We start from the raw sequence: 19,618 nt of genomic DNA, 5'->3' as shown, positions 1-19,618 counted from the left end.
TGCTCAAAAGTAGACTTGGTTTCGCAACACCTATATTTTAGGTGAAAATATAGATGTCTTAGAACAGTGTTCTTCAACCATGGTGCGATCAATGTGGCGTTATCTTCGAGCCAGCTCCCTCTTCCTCACTGATTAAGTGCACAAAGCCATGGGCAGTGGCTCCTAAGCACGTCCTGCGTCTGAACCGGAAGCCTTCTCTCTGACATTGCAACGTCAGAGGGAAGGCTTCCAGATGAGGCACGGGATGTGCAAGGATCCGCTGTCCGCAGCTTTGTGCACTGCATCAGTGAGGAAGAGGGAGCTGGCTTTAAGATAATATCGGGGGCGCCATAAAATGCCAAGCGGGAGCAGGCCAAAAGGTAAGGCATAGCATGTAGGGAGGGAGACAACAAAAGTAGGGGGGAATGATTTTATTTTTGAATTTAGTGATTGAATTATGTCAATTTTGAGAATTTACATCTGCTGTCAGTGTGCTTTGTGTAGTTTAATTTTGTGGTTAACCATTATGTGTTGTTAATAAGATTATATTGTGTATCTGTGAAAAATGAATGGAAAAAGAGTGTTATAATTAGTACTATTATGGGGGTGGGATCTGGGGTGGAGATTGGGTAGAGATGGGCGGGCTCCGGCCCACTGCTTAGCCCCGTGTTCTTCAACCGCCGGTCCATGGACCGATGCCAGTCCACAGAATAATTCTTTTATTTCTGCCGGTCCATAGGTGTACAAAGGTTGGAAAACACTGTCTTAGAACACTTAAGAATGCTGAGCACCATGCGATTCTGCAAACGGATGCCTATATTGAAACCACGCTTACGCCTATCACATTAGGCAACGTTTTTTTCAATGTGCATCTATGAAATTGTAGATGCCTCTTCTGAGAATCACGCACAGCCTTTGGATGCCTAACTTATAATTATTGCTTGTTAAGGTCATAAAATGTGCTTATTATTCAATCTATTTTGACGCCTAAGTGTATGGATATTTAAATTATGGATGCCTAAATTTAGGCACCATTTATATAATTTGGCCAATTTTGCCTTTTTAGAGAGCAAAATATCTACTGGACTTAGTTCATGTATTAATTCTATCTGGAATTGATTATGGTAATATTTAATATATACATATATTAAATTTTAGAAATGCACCTGACCCCCTCCACATATATACATGTACACACACACACACACACACACACACACACACACACACACAGTAAAACCTTGGATTGCAAGTAACTTGGTTTGCAAGTGTTTTGCAAGACAAGCAAAACATTCTATTAAATTTTAACTTGATCCACAACCAATGTCTTGCAATACAAGTACATACAGTATACACACATGGTTCTTCTCTCTCTGACGCTGCGGGAGTGTAGTGACTGTTCTAAACAAGCAGTATGAGTACAAACAGTATACACGAGTCACATCATCACAACTGAGCCGATGGTTCTTCTCTCTCTGATGCTGTGGGAGTGTAGTGACTGTTCTAAACGAGCGAGGTCTTGCAATACAAGTACATACAGTATTTTGTATTAAAATTTTTGGGTTGAGGAACGAATCATCTGAATTTCCATTATTTCTTATGGGGAAATTTGCTTTAAAATACGAGTGTTTTAGATTACAAGCAAGGTTTTGAAACAAATTATGCTCGTAAACCAAGATTTTACTGTACTTGCATATTTTCCAAATATATGAGAATGGGGTAATTTAATTAAGGTTTTTTGCCTGTGTATGCCTTTGGATGCATGTAAAAGGCCTTTTTGAAATGTACCCCATACATACAAGCATATATTTAGGGGCATTTTCAAATCACTAAGATGTCCAAAAAATGGCATAAATCAGCACTTGTACATTTTTCTTACCAAAACATCCAAGTACTGTTTTTTGAAGCTGACTTTCTGGATGACTTGCTAGGTTTCTTAGCTGCTCTGTGTCCAAGGTTAATGGGGACGTGTTGGAGGCATGTTACGGGTGTGCTTCAGGCATTCTTGGCACCTGGACGTCTTGCGGTGAACTTTTCCCAAGATGTCCAGGATGGAACTTAGATGTCCGGAGCTAGGCCTATTTTAATAGGTGTCTAAGTGCCAAAAAGGGTTCATAGACAACCCCGCGAAAGACAAAGGCGCGCGCCGACAACTGAGCGCAAGACGGAGGCGTGCGCCGAAGAAAATTACAGTTTTTAGGGGCTCCGACGGGGGGTTTTGTTGGGGAGCCCCCCCAGTTTACTTAATAGAGATCGCGCTGGCGTTATGGGGGGTTTGGGGGGTTGTAACCGTCCACATTTTACTGTAAACTTAACTTTTTCCCTAAAAACAGGGAAAAAGTGAAGTTTTCAGTAAAATGTGGGGGGTTACAACCCCCCAAACCCCCCACAACTCCCCCACAATGCGGCGTAATCTCTATTAAGTAAAGTGGGGGGGTTCCCCCCCACACCCCCCCCGTCGGAGCCCTAAAAACTGTAATTTTCTGCGGCGCGTACCCCCGCGCTGCGCTCAATTGTCTGGGCGCACCTTTGTCCTGGCGCGCTTTTGACCTGACACCGCCAAAAAGGTACCCCGACGTCGGTGTGTCAGAATCCTGATTACAAAGCAAGCTCTTTCCTTTGTTTATAAATTACTCTGTAATTATTTACATTGCCCATAGCCTTTTTGTATGATTAGTGCTTCTCAGCCTCTGAAAATATGTAAGTGAAAGGGTTTTTTTAAATACCAGTGATCACCCTTTATACTGTCTGCCATTATAAGAGAGACAGTAAGGTTCCGAGGCTTTATCCCCCTCACTTTCATCATTAGTAGCTGTTCTTGATTTCTGGTAAATACTAGTTAGTTCCTAAGTAGGATTGTTGGTTTGAGTGTTTGCACATTCATTCTACTTGGTTTGAGTTTACTCATAATTTAAGAATGACTGTAAACCATCTCGATCGTGGGCATCAGACAGTTTGTATAATGCATTATGAAATGGTTCTGTTGTTCTGAAAATAAAGTCAGGCAGCAAAGCTGAATGTTGGAAAATGTTCAGATTGATTGAAACCGCAAACGGTGAGTAGTTTTTGGGCTGGGCAGCCTGAGTGAATTGTTTGAGCTGTGTACTGTTTAAGTCAAGGTCAGACGATAGATCAATTAAATAGAATTTGTCAAAAGATATGACAGTGCCAGTTAGCAAGAGGCCTTTATTCGTCATTTGCTCTTATACAATTGTGCTTGGGGATGTTTGCAACACTTCTCCCTCGGTATTCGCGGGGGATAGGGGCAGAGCCGGACCACGAATGGAGAAAAACCGCGAATATCTTCTCATCCGGCTCTGATCCACCCCCGCCTCCCTCCCGCCTTCCCCCCGGCATCCTGGCCTTACCTGGTGGTCTAGCAGGCTTTCGGGGCAGGAGCGATATTCCTACGCTTCTGCCCCGTGCAGATCGCCAATAGGAAATGACTGCCGTGAGTTCCCGTAGTTTCTCGAGACTACGGCGGGAGTTCACTGCAGCCATATCCTACTGGCGATCTACATGGGGCAGGAGCGTAGGAAGATTGCTCCTGCCCCGATAGCCTGCTAGACTACCAGGTAAGGCCGGGTTGCCGGGAGGAAGGCAGGAGAGAGGCGGGAACATGATAAAATATGGATTTCCCCTCCCCCCCAAAAAAATGTGAATTTGTGAAACTGCGAATTTGGAAAATGCAAATGAGGAGGGGGAAGTATATCTACTTTTATGATAGATCTAGCTAATCTCTTTTTTCTTATCTTTTTTACTTTCATGTGTCTTCTGGTTTTTGACCACTTGTAAACCGAGTCGAGCTCCGACGGTAGATGACCCGGTATATAAACTGAAGACTAGATTACATTAGATTAGATTATCTGTTGACACTTCATCTGGAGCTGGAAAAATGCACTGTGGGTTATGGGTATGGGTCATGGGTCAAAGGAGTGATGTGTCACATGGATCATAGGTCACAAAAGATGACCCACTGTCAGCTCTGTACTGAAAGTCAGGTTTATTCATCCTTCCTCCAATATTTCCTTGGCAAAAACTACAAGAAATTTTCCCTGTGGGGAGAAAGCATAGGTGTTGATAGAAGACGTGTATATGGAAGAAGCTATAAATGTTGCCACAAGATTACGGATACTCAAAAGTAGCAAATGTGAATATATATACTAAATTACATAATTTGAAACAGCAGGAATAAAAGCACTAAAGATCGAAATTGGGACCATTTCAATATTAGCTAGTAGTTGTTTGATTTGACATAATGCTAATGGTAACTATTACAAAAGTGTCTTGGTGCTTTGGACAGCATTTTGATATAACACAAAAGGATGAAAACATATATGGAATAAGCAAAATCCATAAAAGCTGGATTCATGCAATAAGTACAGTGACCTTTTCAACAAAATGGGCTACGTCATTAAAAACAAAACAAAACATAATGCACCTTTTGGTTTCTTCTCTGCAATTATGCTAACAAATGTCATGCTGGGAAATAATTAGACCTGATGGACAATCAAAGAGACTGCCTCCTTCTTAGTAAAAAGGCACAAAATGATATAGGCACTAGACAGAGTTATTAAGCATACCTGCAGGAGGCATATATGTCTAGTCAGCAGTAAGTTAAGGCCATGAGATGTTTTAAGTAGAAAAAATGCTTAGTCACTCTTACAAACACTTCAATGCCATCCTATAAAACCTTTGATTCTAAAGCAAAAGCCATAATGCAAAATAATTTTGTGACAGGTCCTACTTAGTGTTTATCACTCAGTCTGGCAGCCATGACACCTGGCTGAGTAAAAATCTCAGTGGGGGGTTTGCACTCGGTCTATCAGCAGGGTGTGGGGGCTCTTGCATGATCTGAAAAGAAAAAGCCAAAGCTTACAGATGCAAGAAGAGCCTAGAAAACAGATTTATGCAAACCTCATTTCTTATTCATTAATGATAATATAGATACGTCCAACACCTTTCATAAGAGCAGACCCTGAACGTGCTTCTCAGGTTGATGCTTTAGAAACAAGCATACAACTACCTCAGGAGTAGATAGCCTGACGGTGCATTTTTAGTACATGGATCATGCTACCTCTAGAGCAGTGGTCTCAAACTCAAACCCTTTGCGGGGCCACATTTTGGATTTGTAGGTACTTGGAGGGCCGCAGAAAAAATAGTTAATATCTTATTAAAGAAATGACAATTTTACATGAGGTAAAACTCTTTATAGTTTATAAAACTTTCCTTTAACAGTTAAAAGGAAAGATATATAAACTATAAAGAGTTTTACCTCATTCAAAATTGTCATTTCTTTAATAAGACATTAACTATTTTTTCTGCAGCCCTCACATTTAAAGTTTAATATCTTTTCTTTCTCAAAACTGGCACATTTCAATCACTATATTGAAAATAAAATCATTTTCCCTACCTTTGTTGTCTGGTGACTTTATTTTTCTGTGCTTTCAACTATGTTTCCAGGGCCTTCTTGTCCTTTGACTGTTTTTCTCTCTGTCTTCACTTTCTGCCTTGCATCCATCTTTGACATTAACTTAATGTTCAATTTTTTTGCTTTCTTTTCAAAATCTATGTTTCAATGTCTTACCTTCCCTTCCTATCTCTCTCTTCTTCCGTCCTATTTCCATGATCTGGCATCTCTTTCCTTCCTTTCTCTCCCTCCCTCCTTCCTTTCCCCTGATCTTGCATCTGTCGCCTTCCCTTCCCCCATGCCCTGGCATCTCCCCCTCCCCCTCCATGGTCTGATATTTCCTTTCCTTCCCTCCCTCCCATGAACTTGGCTTCTTCTCTTGTTCCTCTCCTCTCCCTTCCCTCTCTTTCCCCAATTGGGTGCAGCAGCAACAGAAGCAGCATTTCCCTTCCCCCTTTCCTGTGCAAGAGAGGCATTTCTCTTCCCCTTTTCCTCCCTCTCCCTTTCCCTGTATAGCAGCAGCAACAGCATTTCCCTAGAGTCCCCCTTTCCTATGTAGCAGAAGCATTTCTCTTTCCCCTCCCCTTCCGTTCTCTTCCTTGTGGAGCAGCAGCGTGTCTGGCCGGCTCGTTACGTTCAAAGCCGCAGGTGGTGGCTCCTTGCGAGATCCGCGCCTGCGTCTGAAGCCTCTCTGATGTTGTGACGTCAGAGAGGCTTCCAATGCAGGAGTGGATAGCACGAGGAGCCGCCAACCTGCGGCTTTGAACGGAACGAGCCGGCCAGAAACGCTGTTGCTCCAAAAGGAAGGGAAAGGGGAAGAGAAATGCTGTTGATCGTGTCCAGATCGCGGACCGCAAATAACACCTGGAGAGCCACATGCGGCCCGTGGACCGCGTGATTGAGACCGCTGCTCTAGAGGGATTAGAGAAGCAGGACGACTACCACTGTTAATGTCATTACATTCAAATTAAAGTCGGATAAACTGAGGCATTATGAAATAAGTGACTTGCCCAGGGTAACAGAACAGATGCAGAGTATATGAACTTGCCCTTGACAATTTATCCTTACTATTTAACAATCTAACCACTGTACTATTGTGAAATTTAAAAGGCAAAATCAAGAATAAATATTATAGTCTTAAACAACTTTAACATTATCATATTAAAGGCCAGAATTAAGCTTCTGACCAGAAAGAAGCAAAAGATGTCCAAAGAACAGACGTTATCTTACTTGGGAAGAGTGTAGCGCAGTGGTTAAAGCTACAGCCTCAACACCCTGAGGTGGTGAGTTCAAACCCATGCTGCTCCTTGTGACCCTTGTGACCCTGGACCATTGCCCCAGGTACATTAGCTAGATTGTGAGCCTGCTGGGAAAAAGGTAAAAATGCTTGAGTATTTGAATAAGTTCATGTAAACCATTCTGGGAGAACAGCATGGAAAATGAAATAAATAAACTTTGAAACAGAGTAGAGTTTGGTGTAAGGTTTTATTTCCTTGAACTTCAGGAAGACTTTCAGTGAAATTAGTATATCCTGTGACAAAGGAAATAAACATAATTAATTAAAGAATACAAAATTTGAAAAAGAAAATAAATGAGAAGGGGAAAAACTATCCCATTCTCCACTAATTATACCATGAATATAGTCCACATTCTGAGGGAAAAACCACACTCAGTCAAGGGAAGTTGAATTAAGAAATATAAAATTAAAGAAAATACAGAGATCTTTGGATTAATTAATCATTTAGCCTGATTAGCGGGTGTCATGGTTGATTCCGTACTTCTTATGGCCTTAAGCCTTCCAAGAAATATTGCAATTGATCCGGTTCATAAAAAAATATATCAGTTTGATAAGTAATGCAACATTTACAAGGAAAAAAGATCTGGAAGTCCTGTTCTGAAAGAAACCTGATCGGTCGGGATATACCCTGAGGCAGCATGAATTTGTGAAACGCTGGCCACCGTTGGTGTACCGATCAGTGAAGATAAGTGGAATAATTCCTCTATTATTTAATTTTCGTTGGCACAGCATAACACTTTATCACATAATGAAGGTTTTTTTGCCAGTGAGGTGAATGCTCGACCACCTCTTTAAGCCGTTTTGGTGAGGTGGGAGGGCCCTTTCTGAGGCTTTTTCCTTCATTTTTTGGATTGAGTTAGGTCTATGCTGTTCCTGTCTTACATTTTTAGACATCTTCACATTCAGTGTTGAAAGTGTTTATTCTAACTTATGCTAGGTACGCCACAAGCAAATAACAAAAGGAATTGATCCCAAAATATCCACAAAGAAGAAAATCCAGAGAAAACCAAAAAAACTCTGTGGAGTGACGATGTTCCCAAATGGACTTTATTTGAAAGTATCAAAGTTCCAAAGGTACACTAAAATCATCCACATAAAATAATTCCATCCACATAAAAGTAAATCGTAAATCATCCACATAAGAGCCTTAAAGGACCTAGTCCGCTAGGGATACAGGACCCAACACGGTCCACGTTTCGACAAAAAGTCTTTTTCAGAGGTCCTATAAATAATGAGGGGTACATTAAGAATGCATGTAAGTTATGAATAGTAGTGGTGATTTACTTTTATGTGGATGGAATTATTTTATGTGGATGATTTTAGTGTACCTTTGGAACTTTGATACTTTCAAATAAAGTCCATTTGGGAACATCGTCACTCCACAGGTACGCCACTAGAGGCAGCAAGATCACTCCTCTGTCTTCCCCTGCGTTTGAGCATTTCCCAATCAAAAATCCAATATTAAGCCTTAATTAAAGAAAAACGCCGGTAATGCAGGAGCCTCTCACAGCATGTACTACTCTGTCACCATCTTGGTTTTTCTCCCCCCCCCCAGCTTTTTCTTTCTAATCATATACAGTATAATGATCTACAATGGTGGTTTGAAAAGTTTAATAAATAAAAAAACAAGTAAGTTAAACAATGTAGTCTCTATCGAGGCCAGTGAGTTTTCCGTTTTCACATATCATAGGAAAATTAGCTTCTGAATAAACAGGAAACTCTGGTTTAAGTGTATAGCTCTCGATGAAGACTACATTGTTAACATACTTTTTTTTTACCAAACTTTTCAAACCACCCTCATATTTAAATTTTAACATGTGAAATTTGGAAAACTCTTTATCTTTTTTTTTTAATTCAATGTGTGCCATATACCTTTAAAATATGCTCATAGCTTCGTGCATGACTTAAAGCAATCCAGTAATGATAATTTAGGCTTTGTTTTATGAACTATGAATGTCAGAGTATAATTTTTTTTAGGTCTACAAGTCAACTACGACATACAGACTACAATCAACATTGCTTTTCGCATTGTATATTAAACTGAATTCCACACTGACAATATGAATTACAAATATTGTATCTAAGAGTTGAGTTTCTACTGCAAGTTATATTAATGTACCTCCCAGTGATAGCTTAGAGGCGAGGTGACTGCAAGGGCAGAAGATGGTTACAATCAGCGTTCTTTCACATCTGTGTAAATAGTTGATTGGTGGGTCACTCTAAATTCCAAGGCCTGCAGTTGGAGAAGTTAAACTTCAATGACTGTATCTGCAACTGTATTGAAACTGCCTCTAGGATCTATTTTCTGTCTGTTCCAACCGGTGTTAGAAAAAAAAAAAAAAAAAAAAAAGACACAAGACCACCAAGGAAGAAAAGTATAAGAATAGGGCATAAAAGTTGAAAACATAAAGATTTAGCTATCACATGGTCTCAGTTATCAAAATTGGGGGGGTTTTCCTCAATGGATCTCTCTACATAACTGCAGTTTTTGTTCCTGTCAAAGAAGTACCGGTATATAGAAAAAAAAAGCAAGGAGAAAATAGTTTCAATACAGGAAGCAAAACACTGAACAAATGTTCCTTTTGACCATTTAAAAGCCCATATCATTGTTTCTTCAGAGGACAACAAAGATCTACAATGTATGACTACGTAGGGATAAAATAGTGAGCAACAGGGCCAGCTCAGCCTATTGCCCAGGTGAGGCACTGGCCCATAGTACCGGTGATAAAGGGCAACCAAAATCCCAGTTCAGTCTACCTTCAGACTTCTAGAGAAATGGAGGCTGGACTGGGATTTTAATGCCTTTTTATCACCAGTGCCTCACCTCTAAACATCAGAATAGAACATAATATGGATAAATTCAAGAGTAGTTTAAAATGCTTTCTTTTTAAGTTTCAAGTTTATTTATGGCTTGATATACTGACCAAAAAGTATACAAGCTGAATATCTAGAACATCAAAAAATAACCAACAAATATTCAGAATAGAGCTGCTAATAGTGGAAGGTAACAGGCTGAAAGGCAAGTAACTAACATGGAGAAAAAGACCTCAGTGTTTCAAGGAAACAACCAAGAAACTATATGTTCAGTTATAAACTGCCATACAAAACACATCCCAGGTCAAAAAACTCCATGGAAGAAGTTCATAAAGATACAGTTTAAAGTACACAAATTAAACTGCAAAAAACAGCAAAAAAACTGTAAAAACTTGCACTTATCTTCCATTCATCTCCCACAAGCAGTGGAATTAAATATCCGTTGCTCCAATACGGAACCAAACACACTTTTCAAAGAATGAACTCAGTTCATGTTAGTTACTTGCCTTTCAGCCTGTTACCTTCCACTATTAGCAGCTCTATTCTGAATATTTGTTGGTTTGTTTGTTTTTTATATACTGACCGTCACATGTATCTGTAGGGTTTACAATATTAAAAATTAGAAAAATCTAATAAAATTTAAGATTTAGGGCTCCTTTTACTAAGGTGTGCTAGCGTTTTTAGCGCACGCACGAAATTACCGCATGCTACACTGCGCGGTATGCTTCTAGAATAACGCTAGCTCAATGCTGGCTTTAAGGTCTGCGTGTTAAGGCCCTAACGCACCTTAGTAAAAGGAGCCCTAAGTTAAAATAAAATAAAAGGCAGGTAAGACTAGGACTAAGACAGATTAAGACTAGTTAGAAACGAAAGGTGCTAGGGGATAGGGAAGTTTTAATTACAATATGTAAATAAAAGTAAAAAGGAGGGGTAGAGGGATAGGAAGTAACAAGAGGGAGATGGGGATGTAACATCTTAGGATATTTTTTCCCCCTTCTTATTGAGAGGCATCTTTAACAAGAAATGTTTTAAATTTATTTAGGGAATTTTCACTGTAAAGATAAAGGGCTCCTTTTACAAAGCCGCGGAAGCGGCTTTAACGTGCGTGACGTTTAATCCCGTGCTAGCCGACAAACTACCGCCTGCTCAAGAGGAAGCGGTGGTGGCTAGTGCGGCTGGCGGTTTAGCGTGCGCTATTACGCGCGTTAAACCGCTACCTCGCCTTCGTAAAAGGAGCCCAAAGTGGCACTGCATTCCAGAGCGAGGGTGCATCTATAGAAAGTTCTGAGTCATAAATCTAAGGGCCCTAGGAGGGGTATGTGGAATGAGATGTTTGTCTAGGAAAACAGGGAGGTGGGAGGTCTTGATCTTAAAGGTTAGAAGAAGGATTTTATATGTTGTTCTGTGAGAAAGTGGTAGCCAGTGTAACTCTCGAAGAAGTGGAGTAACATGATCATATTTTAAAGATAAAAATAATAAATACAGGTTCCACATACAATTGACTTGTACTTAAGCAAGAGGGAAAGACCTCAGCAACCTGCTCCATGCACCGAATAGTCAATTCAAGCAATGGTTTCTTCAGCAGGACAAAATTACCATCATAGGTCATAAAACCCATTTTACCCGGCGCCATTTTTTGATGAGTGTGAGTCTAAACTGAATGCACTGTCAGAAAGTCCCCTGAAGAAGCCAATAGGAGGGCGAAACGGGTCCCGTTGGGCTCTTATTTGTGAACAGATAAGTGCATTATATATATACATTTTTGTCAACCACTTACCGATTGAAAGAGTTTGGTGCTACAGACACTATTATAAAAAGTTTTTTCGGGTGGTTGTGAGGGTTTTATGACCTATGATGGTAATTTTGTCCTGCTGAAGAAACCATTGCTTGAATTGACTATTCGGTGCATGGAGCAGGTTGCTGAGGTCTTTCCCTCTTGCTTAAGTACAAGTCAATTGTATGTGGAACCTGTATTTATTATTTTGATTTTGAAGAGGTTCTTTTCCATTATTTTTGGAGTCATATTTTAAAGATGCCTACAACTGAGTTATCCTTTTAAACAATCTTTATCTATAATTTTTTCACTTTTGTTTCTTCTCTCTCTCTCTCTTTACCAATTCCTATCCTGTCATCCCTATTGTTTCTTCCCGTTTACGTTTTCTTTTCTTACATATTGTAGTTCTTCCCTTTTGTTTTCCAATCCTCCTCCCCCTCAAATTGGTTTGTCTCATATGTTTATTATTTGTAGTTTGTTCCCTAATTATATTTTAAACAACTTTTATTGTACAAAGCTTTGAATTTTATGTAAAGTGTTTCATCAAATTTTAATAAACTATGAAACGATGACTGGTGATAGGGTTACCAGATTTTCCATATGGTAAAAGAGAACATGTGGCCCCTACTATGTTGTGCCCCATTACGCCCCTGGGTCTGCCCCGCTCTGCCCCACTCTTCCCCCCCCGACCCATACATCATCTCTTTGGGCAGGGGCTGGAATACATCGGTGTATGCGCAGATGCGAAGTGATGATGTCGCACAAAGTGCCGGATTTTCAAAATCCGGACGTCTGGTAACCCTAACTCGTGAGAGAGAGGTAGATATTGAATCACAAATGGAGAGGAACAAAATTTGCCCCTTCCTGTCTGAGCACACTACCCGGACCCTTGTCCAAGCTTTGCAACCTCATGCTTAGATTACTGCTATCTACTCCTAACTGGTGTCCCGCAGTGTCGCCTCTCCCCCTTGCTATCCATGCAAAGCTCTGCTGCGCATCTCATCTTCAGTTTCAAGATATAGGGCTCCTTTTACTAAGCTGCGTTAGGGCATTTATGCACGGAATAGCGTGCGCTACAATGCCGTGCGTGCTAGACGCTAATGTAAGCATTGAGCTGACATTAGTTCTAGCCACGTAGCACAGGGTTAGCGCGCACTAATCTGCTAAAAACGCTAGCGCACCTTAGTACAAGGAGCCCATAATGAATTTAATGTTCAAAGCTTTTTCTGCATTTTAATTGTTGAAATTATGATTTGAAAATGCCTGTCTTGATATTATGATTTGATAATGTTTTGTTTTTTGATATTGTATTATTTTTCCCTGGGAGGATAGGAAATTTATTGTCCATTGTTTGTGGGAACGGACAATGAACACTCCACTGAAGATCACTGATGTTCATTGTCCATTCCCACTTCCTTTTATACTGTTCTATACCCGTGGGGTCTCTGTCCTATTGGACTTTTTGGTGATTACTTGTCCATTGTTTGTATCATATGTTTAGCGACTAAAGGGCGACCAGGATAATATATATGTAACCAATGTGTAAACTGCATAGTTTTACGCAGTATATAAATGGTTAAATAAATATGCTCTACAATGCATCAAATAAACCCTGGATTGATCAAACGCATTAAGTTCACCATCAAAATGTGGAAAATTTACTCAATCTATATATATAAAAACGGAGGTATGTATGTGTGTGTGTATGTGCCGCGATCACGCAAAAACGGCTTGACCGATTTGAACAAAACTTGGTATGCAGATCCCTCACTACCTGGGATGATATGTTCTGGGGGTCTCGCGACCCACCTGCACACGTGGGTGGAGCTACAAATATAAAATCAGATTTCACCCATTCATGTCAATGGAAAAAATGTAAAAAGCTGCCATTCTCACTGTAATTCAAAAATGGCTTGACCGATTTGAACGAAACTTGGTATGCAGATCCCTCACTACCTGGGGTGATATGTTCTGGGGGTCTCGCATCCCACCTGCTCACGTGGGCGGAGCTACAAACAGAAAATCAGATTTCACCCATTCATGTCAATGGAAAAAATGTAAACAGCTGCCTTTCTCCCTGTAATTCAAAAACGGCTTGACCGATTTGAATGAAACGTGGTATGCAGATCCCTCACTACCTGGGGTGATATGTTCTGGGGGTCTCGCGGCCCACAACTCTATGTTGCTTGCTCAAGGGTGGATTCACCCAATAATTTATATGTTCTTGCTCCAGGAGGTGAAACTAAAAATGTTGTTTATAATCACGTTTTGCGTTAGTTGTATTGTATTCATTTTGTCAAATATTTCACATTATAATTTGATTATTGTACTTTTTATTAAGCTGTAAAAAAATAATTTCATTCACCACTATAAAGTATCTTTATTTGAATCCATTTACTGTGTTATTGCTATAATTAAATACCCGTGCATCGCCGGGACATCAGCTATCTGAAATATAAAAATGGACAGTTTATGATTCCTCGCATCAAGATCCAGGACCTTGCCAGACCTAGAGTGCTCTTACTGTGAGCACTTCTAGGTTTGTGGCAGGAACCTCAGCTCCACCTCCACTTCGTGCCTATTCTCGAAGTTTTGCACTTTGTGCCTTAGACAGCTGTCTTTCACTTCTCTCACATTCGCCCTGGGACCAACAAGCCCACTATCTTCCTATCCCCCAAAACACATAAATAAAGAGAACCAGCTTTTATCAACAAATTACTCATCCCTCACGCTCCCTCTAGATCAGGGGTCTCAAAGTCCCTCCTTGAGGGCCGCAATCCAGTCGGGTTTTCAGGATTTCCCCAATGAATATGCATGAGATCTATGTGCATGCACTGCTTTCAATGCATATTCATTGGGGAAATCCTGAAAACCCGACTGGATTGCGGCCCTCAAGGAGGGACTTTGAGATCCCTGCTCTAGATCTCTCAGACCTTCCTCCCAAAATTTACTCTTTGTCCCCTCTCTTAAGACATTCCGCACTCGCCGGACAACCTCTTTTGAGTTACTGCTCCCCTTATTTGGAACTCTCTGCCTCCTTATCTTAGGGAGGAAACCAACTTAGATACATTTAAAGGAGCTCTAAAATGCGTCCTATATAGAGATGCTTTTGAGTACTGACAATAGTTTTCCTTTTTGTATCTGTACAGGCAGCTCTAAATGAAACTCCTCACCCATCCTCTTATTTTATCCTTTTTTTCTCTTTCTTGAATTTATTGTATTTTACCCTTCTCCCTTTTGTCTCTCCTTCATCTCGTTTTGTCCTTGTAATTGTTTTTTGTTGAGTATTTTAAACATGTAATTCCCCTTTATTTTAACATATTACTGTATAATCGTCTAGAACTAAGATAGACGATCAATCAAATTCTTATTAAACTTGAATTTTAATAATTTATAGATGTAACCCCCTGTTTCTTCTGGATTCTGGCAAGGGGCACACAAAGTTAATTTTATTTGTTAGGACCAGGGCTGGGTCCAACTTACAAGCTGGAGTCCCACAGCAAGCAAACACCAGATATTCCTTTCACTCCTTTGAATAAGGTAGACCACTCCAGGATGTAAAGCCAAAACAAATCCAACTTTACTTCTACTTGAACCCAGGAAGAGGCACACTCTTAAACAATGAACACAGCCCAACAATGTACAGATTCTCCTTTTCCTTCACTCCTTGATGCCATCTTTAATTTCCAACTCTGATGTCAGTGATCAGGAGGTGGGCTCTGACTAACAGAAGCCAAACCTCTCCTAATCTAATTGCACTGGTCATTTGGGTGGGTTCTGACCAAAAGACAAATCTTCCTGCCCAAATCCAGAACTTAAATCGCCTCTGGAATGAGGTCACAAACTGAGACTACCTTCCAAGAAGATCAAGAGCTTGGCTAGGTTTCAGGTACTTAGGCTTCTGGAAACTGCTGGGACCTATGTTCTGAGTTCCTGACAGGTTTAGAGGAGCCTGCCTGTCTGCACACAGTCTGTGGTTCCCATGGAGAACCAAGTGCATGAGCTTGATTCAAACTCCCTAGGTCATAAGGTCACACCTTCTAATTGTTATCTATTAGCACCTATTTATTTTACTCCAACTGCCAAACTGTGCAACTCTAAGCAAGGGCTGCCCTTCATACACCAATACACAGCACTGGCCATTTCAAAAATCAAACTGGCAGTTCTGGGCAAATAGATGCACCCCATAACTCCTACTTCAGTGCATACTATTTGCCCAAGGCTACAAAGACATTTGAAACTCTTGGAAAATCTGTTTAGAGCAAAACTCTGTTTTCTAATTTTCTTTTTATTTTCCTCTTGTTTCCAGAGATATTATTGAGTAAGGACATTAAAGAGGTGTTGCTTTAGGAAAATTCTAATGCAATAGTTTTAGATAATTGTTACTATATTTAAAAATCTTGAACTGATGACATGAAAGGTGGCAAAGGGGTGGCAAGCTCAGAGCCAAGACAATTCAAAGTGGTTTACAATGCACATCCATAATTTGAACAACATTACATACTCACAGTTTCACATAAAATACTGATTAAAATTTAACAACGTTTCTCCCCCAAAGTACCTCACAAAGGACTAGCAGCATCATATCAGCAAAAATAGTCCATAAAGAGCAGTGAATTCAATTTTCTGCTCTTAATTAATTAGGTAAAGCATTCCACCACACAGTGATATCCAAAGGAGGGAGGTAGGGGGGAAAGGGGGGGAGGCGGTCCGCATAATGGTCTAGGAACTTCACTGCTCTGCCAGTGGCTGGCCTTTCTCTCTGCCAGGTCCTGCCTTCACAGAAGTGGGAGGAAGGCCCGAAGCCGGCAGAGCATGGAGTTAAGGCTGCCGACAAAAGAACACTCTGCTTCTTATAGCTCACCAGGGCCTTCCCTCTGCCGCATCACTGATAATGTGGCAGAGAGAAGCCCTGGCAGAGAAAACTGTAAAAAAATCTAAAGGGGGGAGGTCGGTGTTGCAAAGGGGGATGGGAGCAGGGCTGGTGTTAGGATCCCCCTGTGGCTCTGGGGTCCCCTGTGGGTCAGCATGCTTTTCCCTTTCTTTCAGCATTGGCCTGCTGTCGCCCTGTCTTCTCTGTCCCGCTGACAAACTGACCGAACAGCTGTTCGCTGACTCCTCTGTGTGTTCTCCAGCCGCGGCCCAAGCCCAAGATGAAATAGGAAGTTACATCATTGGGGGCGGCATGTGGCGGAAGGAACACATGGAGGAGGCCATGGACAGTGCTTTGGTCAGTTTGTCAGCGGGATGGAAAGACAGGGTGATGTCAGACTGATGCGAAAAGAAGGGGAAAGACAAAACATGTCAGCCGAGGAAGCTTTTTGGACCAGCTAGATTTTTTTTTTTTTTTTTTAGTAGAACAGGGGAAGGGAAAATCTGGCAACCCTAATCTGCAGTCCAGTGATGTGAAGGGGAGTAGAATACCTGCCAGAGCCACCCAGAGAGATGCTTGCTAGTTCAGGAGTGCTGGAAGAACTGTGTGTCAATAGAGTGGCATCTGGCATCATCTTTGCAACTGGGATAACAACTGAGTTAGCTGTATGAGGCCACAGGGGCATGTGTCAGCTTCTCACAGCTTCCACAATATTTCTCACATCTCTTCACACTGACAGAGATCACAGAACTCAATCCTAAAATCCATCACCCCTCTACTAACTGTGGTCTCCTCAATTTGGCAGACATCACACGACTCCCTCCCTGAGTCAAGGAGACACCCATTGATATTTCCCTCCTCAGTAAACTCCCTCTTCTTCACAGCCTCAGTCACCACACAGAAGACAATTTGGTACATTCACTGACACCTTGCTCTGTCTCACAAACATGACATCATCAAGTACTGACAGGAAAATCATACAGATCAAATTGCCAGTCTGCTTAAAACATACACATTATACTCTATCAAAACTCAATCCATATATGGGATTGCATATGCCCAAAGGAGCTTGCCCAAAAGTGCATACCAGGGCCCTTTGGTGCCTTTCAGAGCACCAGAGGAGCCAGAAAACTATACTTTAAGTACTTTCTTGTACTTATATTTTTGATCCAAGCACTCCACTATGGGCAAGCGTAAAGAGAGATCGAAAGTAGGGTTTTCTAGTAAACCCCAGGGTTTATGGCAAATGAATATGCATTAAATCAATACAAGAAATTTCACTTTAGAATATTTTGAAAGTGGTATCTTAAACTGAGTAATTTCTTCAGTCTTAAATTCATCATCTATGTTTGTTTTCCAAACAATCCGTTCTCAAGTTAGCAAGTTTAGATGAGACTATAAATTGTTTGGACACTGGACTTTCTCAATGTGACACTCAGAATGTAACTCATCAAGCAGCATGTTCCTTTTTATTAAAGTCAGTTTAGTAAGATATATGCCATTGGATTATCTTGAAAATTGCAGTTCCTTAATTTGCATATTCTAAATTTCCCTAAGTGTTGTCTCCTGTCCACAGAAATATTACTGTGAAGACCTTTAAAAGACATTATATTTATTTGATAATGATGATACTATGCCCCTACTTGTTAATATGTTCAAAAGTCTCTAGCAAATGATGATGGGGCAACTGATGGGCTGGCAAATGACAATTTCTTGGATTTATATAATTTGTTGAAAATATATTTTTGGAAAAAGCATACTCATCTTCATGGTCAGCCCATCTGGATATTGCCAGATGTGGCAATAACCACACAACTACAGCTTAGATTAATGGCAAGGACCCTTGCAAAGGGGGCTACTTTTTTTATTTTGCAGTTTCCTTGCAAGTGCCTAGTCATTTATCAGGATCATGGTTATATTTATTTTGATCCTGCTCAGCTACTGCATTTCCTGTTGGATAAGGAAGAGATTAACCCCCCTTTATTACTAAGGTGCGCTGGCCGGTTTAGCGCACACTAAATATTAGCGTGCATTAAATGCTAACGCATCCATAGAATATAATGGACGCATTAGCGTTTAGCATGCACTAAATCGGCTAGCGCGCCTTAGTAAAAGGACCCCTAAGACTGGAGGAGAAGGTAAAGTACAATCTATAAATTAGGCAGGTTTAGATGTATATTGATCCTGATTACTGTGATTATTTTTTTATGCTACAAGTTCTTTTATTTGCACTGGGGGTTTTCTAAACGACGCTAAAGATTTTTAGCACGGGCCAGCAAAATAAGTGCTCTGATGCTCATAGGAATTCTGTGAGCATTGGAGCATTTACCTCGCCAGCCCACATTAAAAATCTCTAGCGACGTTTAGTAAAAGGTGTCCTTATTTATTTTTTTAAAAATGTATAGCCTACCTAAACCTAAGTGGGTTCCTTTCTGTTCTTCTTGACACAGTCTGCATATATTTCCTTAAGGGGATGTAACAATTTTCATATGAGAAAAGGGGCTTGGGATCTTCATATTTGGACTAGAGACAGCTGAGGGTAGATATGGTAGAAGGCTAAGGGGTCCTTTTACTATTCTGTGGTAAGCACTAACATGGGCTTAGTGCAGAAAAATATGGTTAAACGTGGGGTGCGTTCCCATGGTAATTTTTGGATGTGTGTGCACTACTCATGTGTTAAAGAATAACCCAGGGTTCTTCAAGATGTCCCAAGTACAACATGGAGGTGAGTCTGGATAGTGAGTAGAGAATGACACGGGGACAAATTTTTCCCCGTCCCCACGGGAACTCATTTTCCTGTCCCGTCCTTGCGAGTTCTTTTCCTGTCCCTCACCCATTCCTGCAAGCTCTGTCCTCATCTGCACAAGCCTCAAACACTTTAAAATCATAAGTAGCAACATTGTAGAGCTCAGATTGTGATGTCATAATGCCTCATTCCACCAATGCCTAAGCTCCGTCCTCATCTGCACAAGCCTCAAACACTTTAAAATCATAAGTAGCAACATTCTAGAGCTCAGATTGTGATGTCATAATGCCTCATTCCACCAATGCCTAAGCTCCGTCCTCACCTGCACAAGCTTCAAACATTATAAAATCATAAGTAGCAACATTCTAGAGCTCAGATTGTGATGTCATAATGCCTCATTCCACCAATGCCTAAGCTCCGTCCTCATCTGCACAAGCCTCAAACACTTTAAAATCATAAGTGTTTGAGTCTTGTGTGGTTAAAGCAGAGTTTATAGTAATGGGACAGGGAAAGCGACAAAACTCACAGGGACGGGACGGACCGAGAAACTTGAGTTCCTGTGGGGATGGGGACAAATTTGTCCCCGTGTCATTCTCTAATAGTGCAGAACTAATGCCAAAAATTTAGTGCTTAGCGATTTCACCACATATAAATAGCACTAACTGTAGTTCCAGAAATCTTATTGTATCAGATGTTAATGTAAAGTTATATGATGCGCGCTCATT

The sequence above is a fragment of the Geotrypetes seraphini genome, chromosome 9 (assembly GCF_902459505.1).
Source record: "Geotrypetes seraphini chromosome 9, aGeoSer1.1, whole genome shotgun sequence".
NCBI lineage: Eukaryota > Metazoa > Chordata > Amphibia > Gymnophiona > Dermophiidae > Geotrypetes > Geotrypetes seraphini.
Note: the sequence above shows the minus strand (reverse complement) of the source record.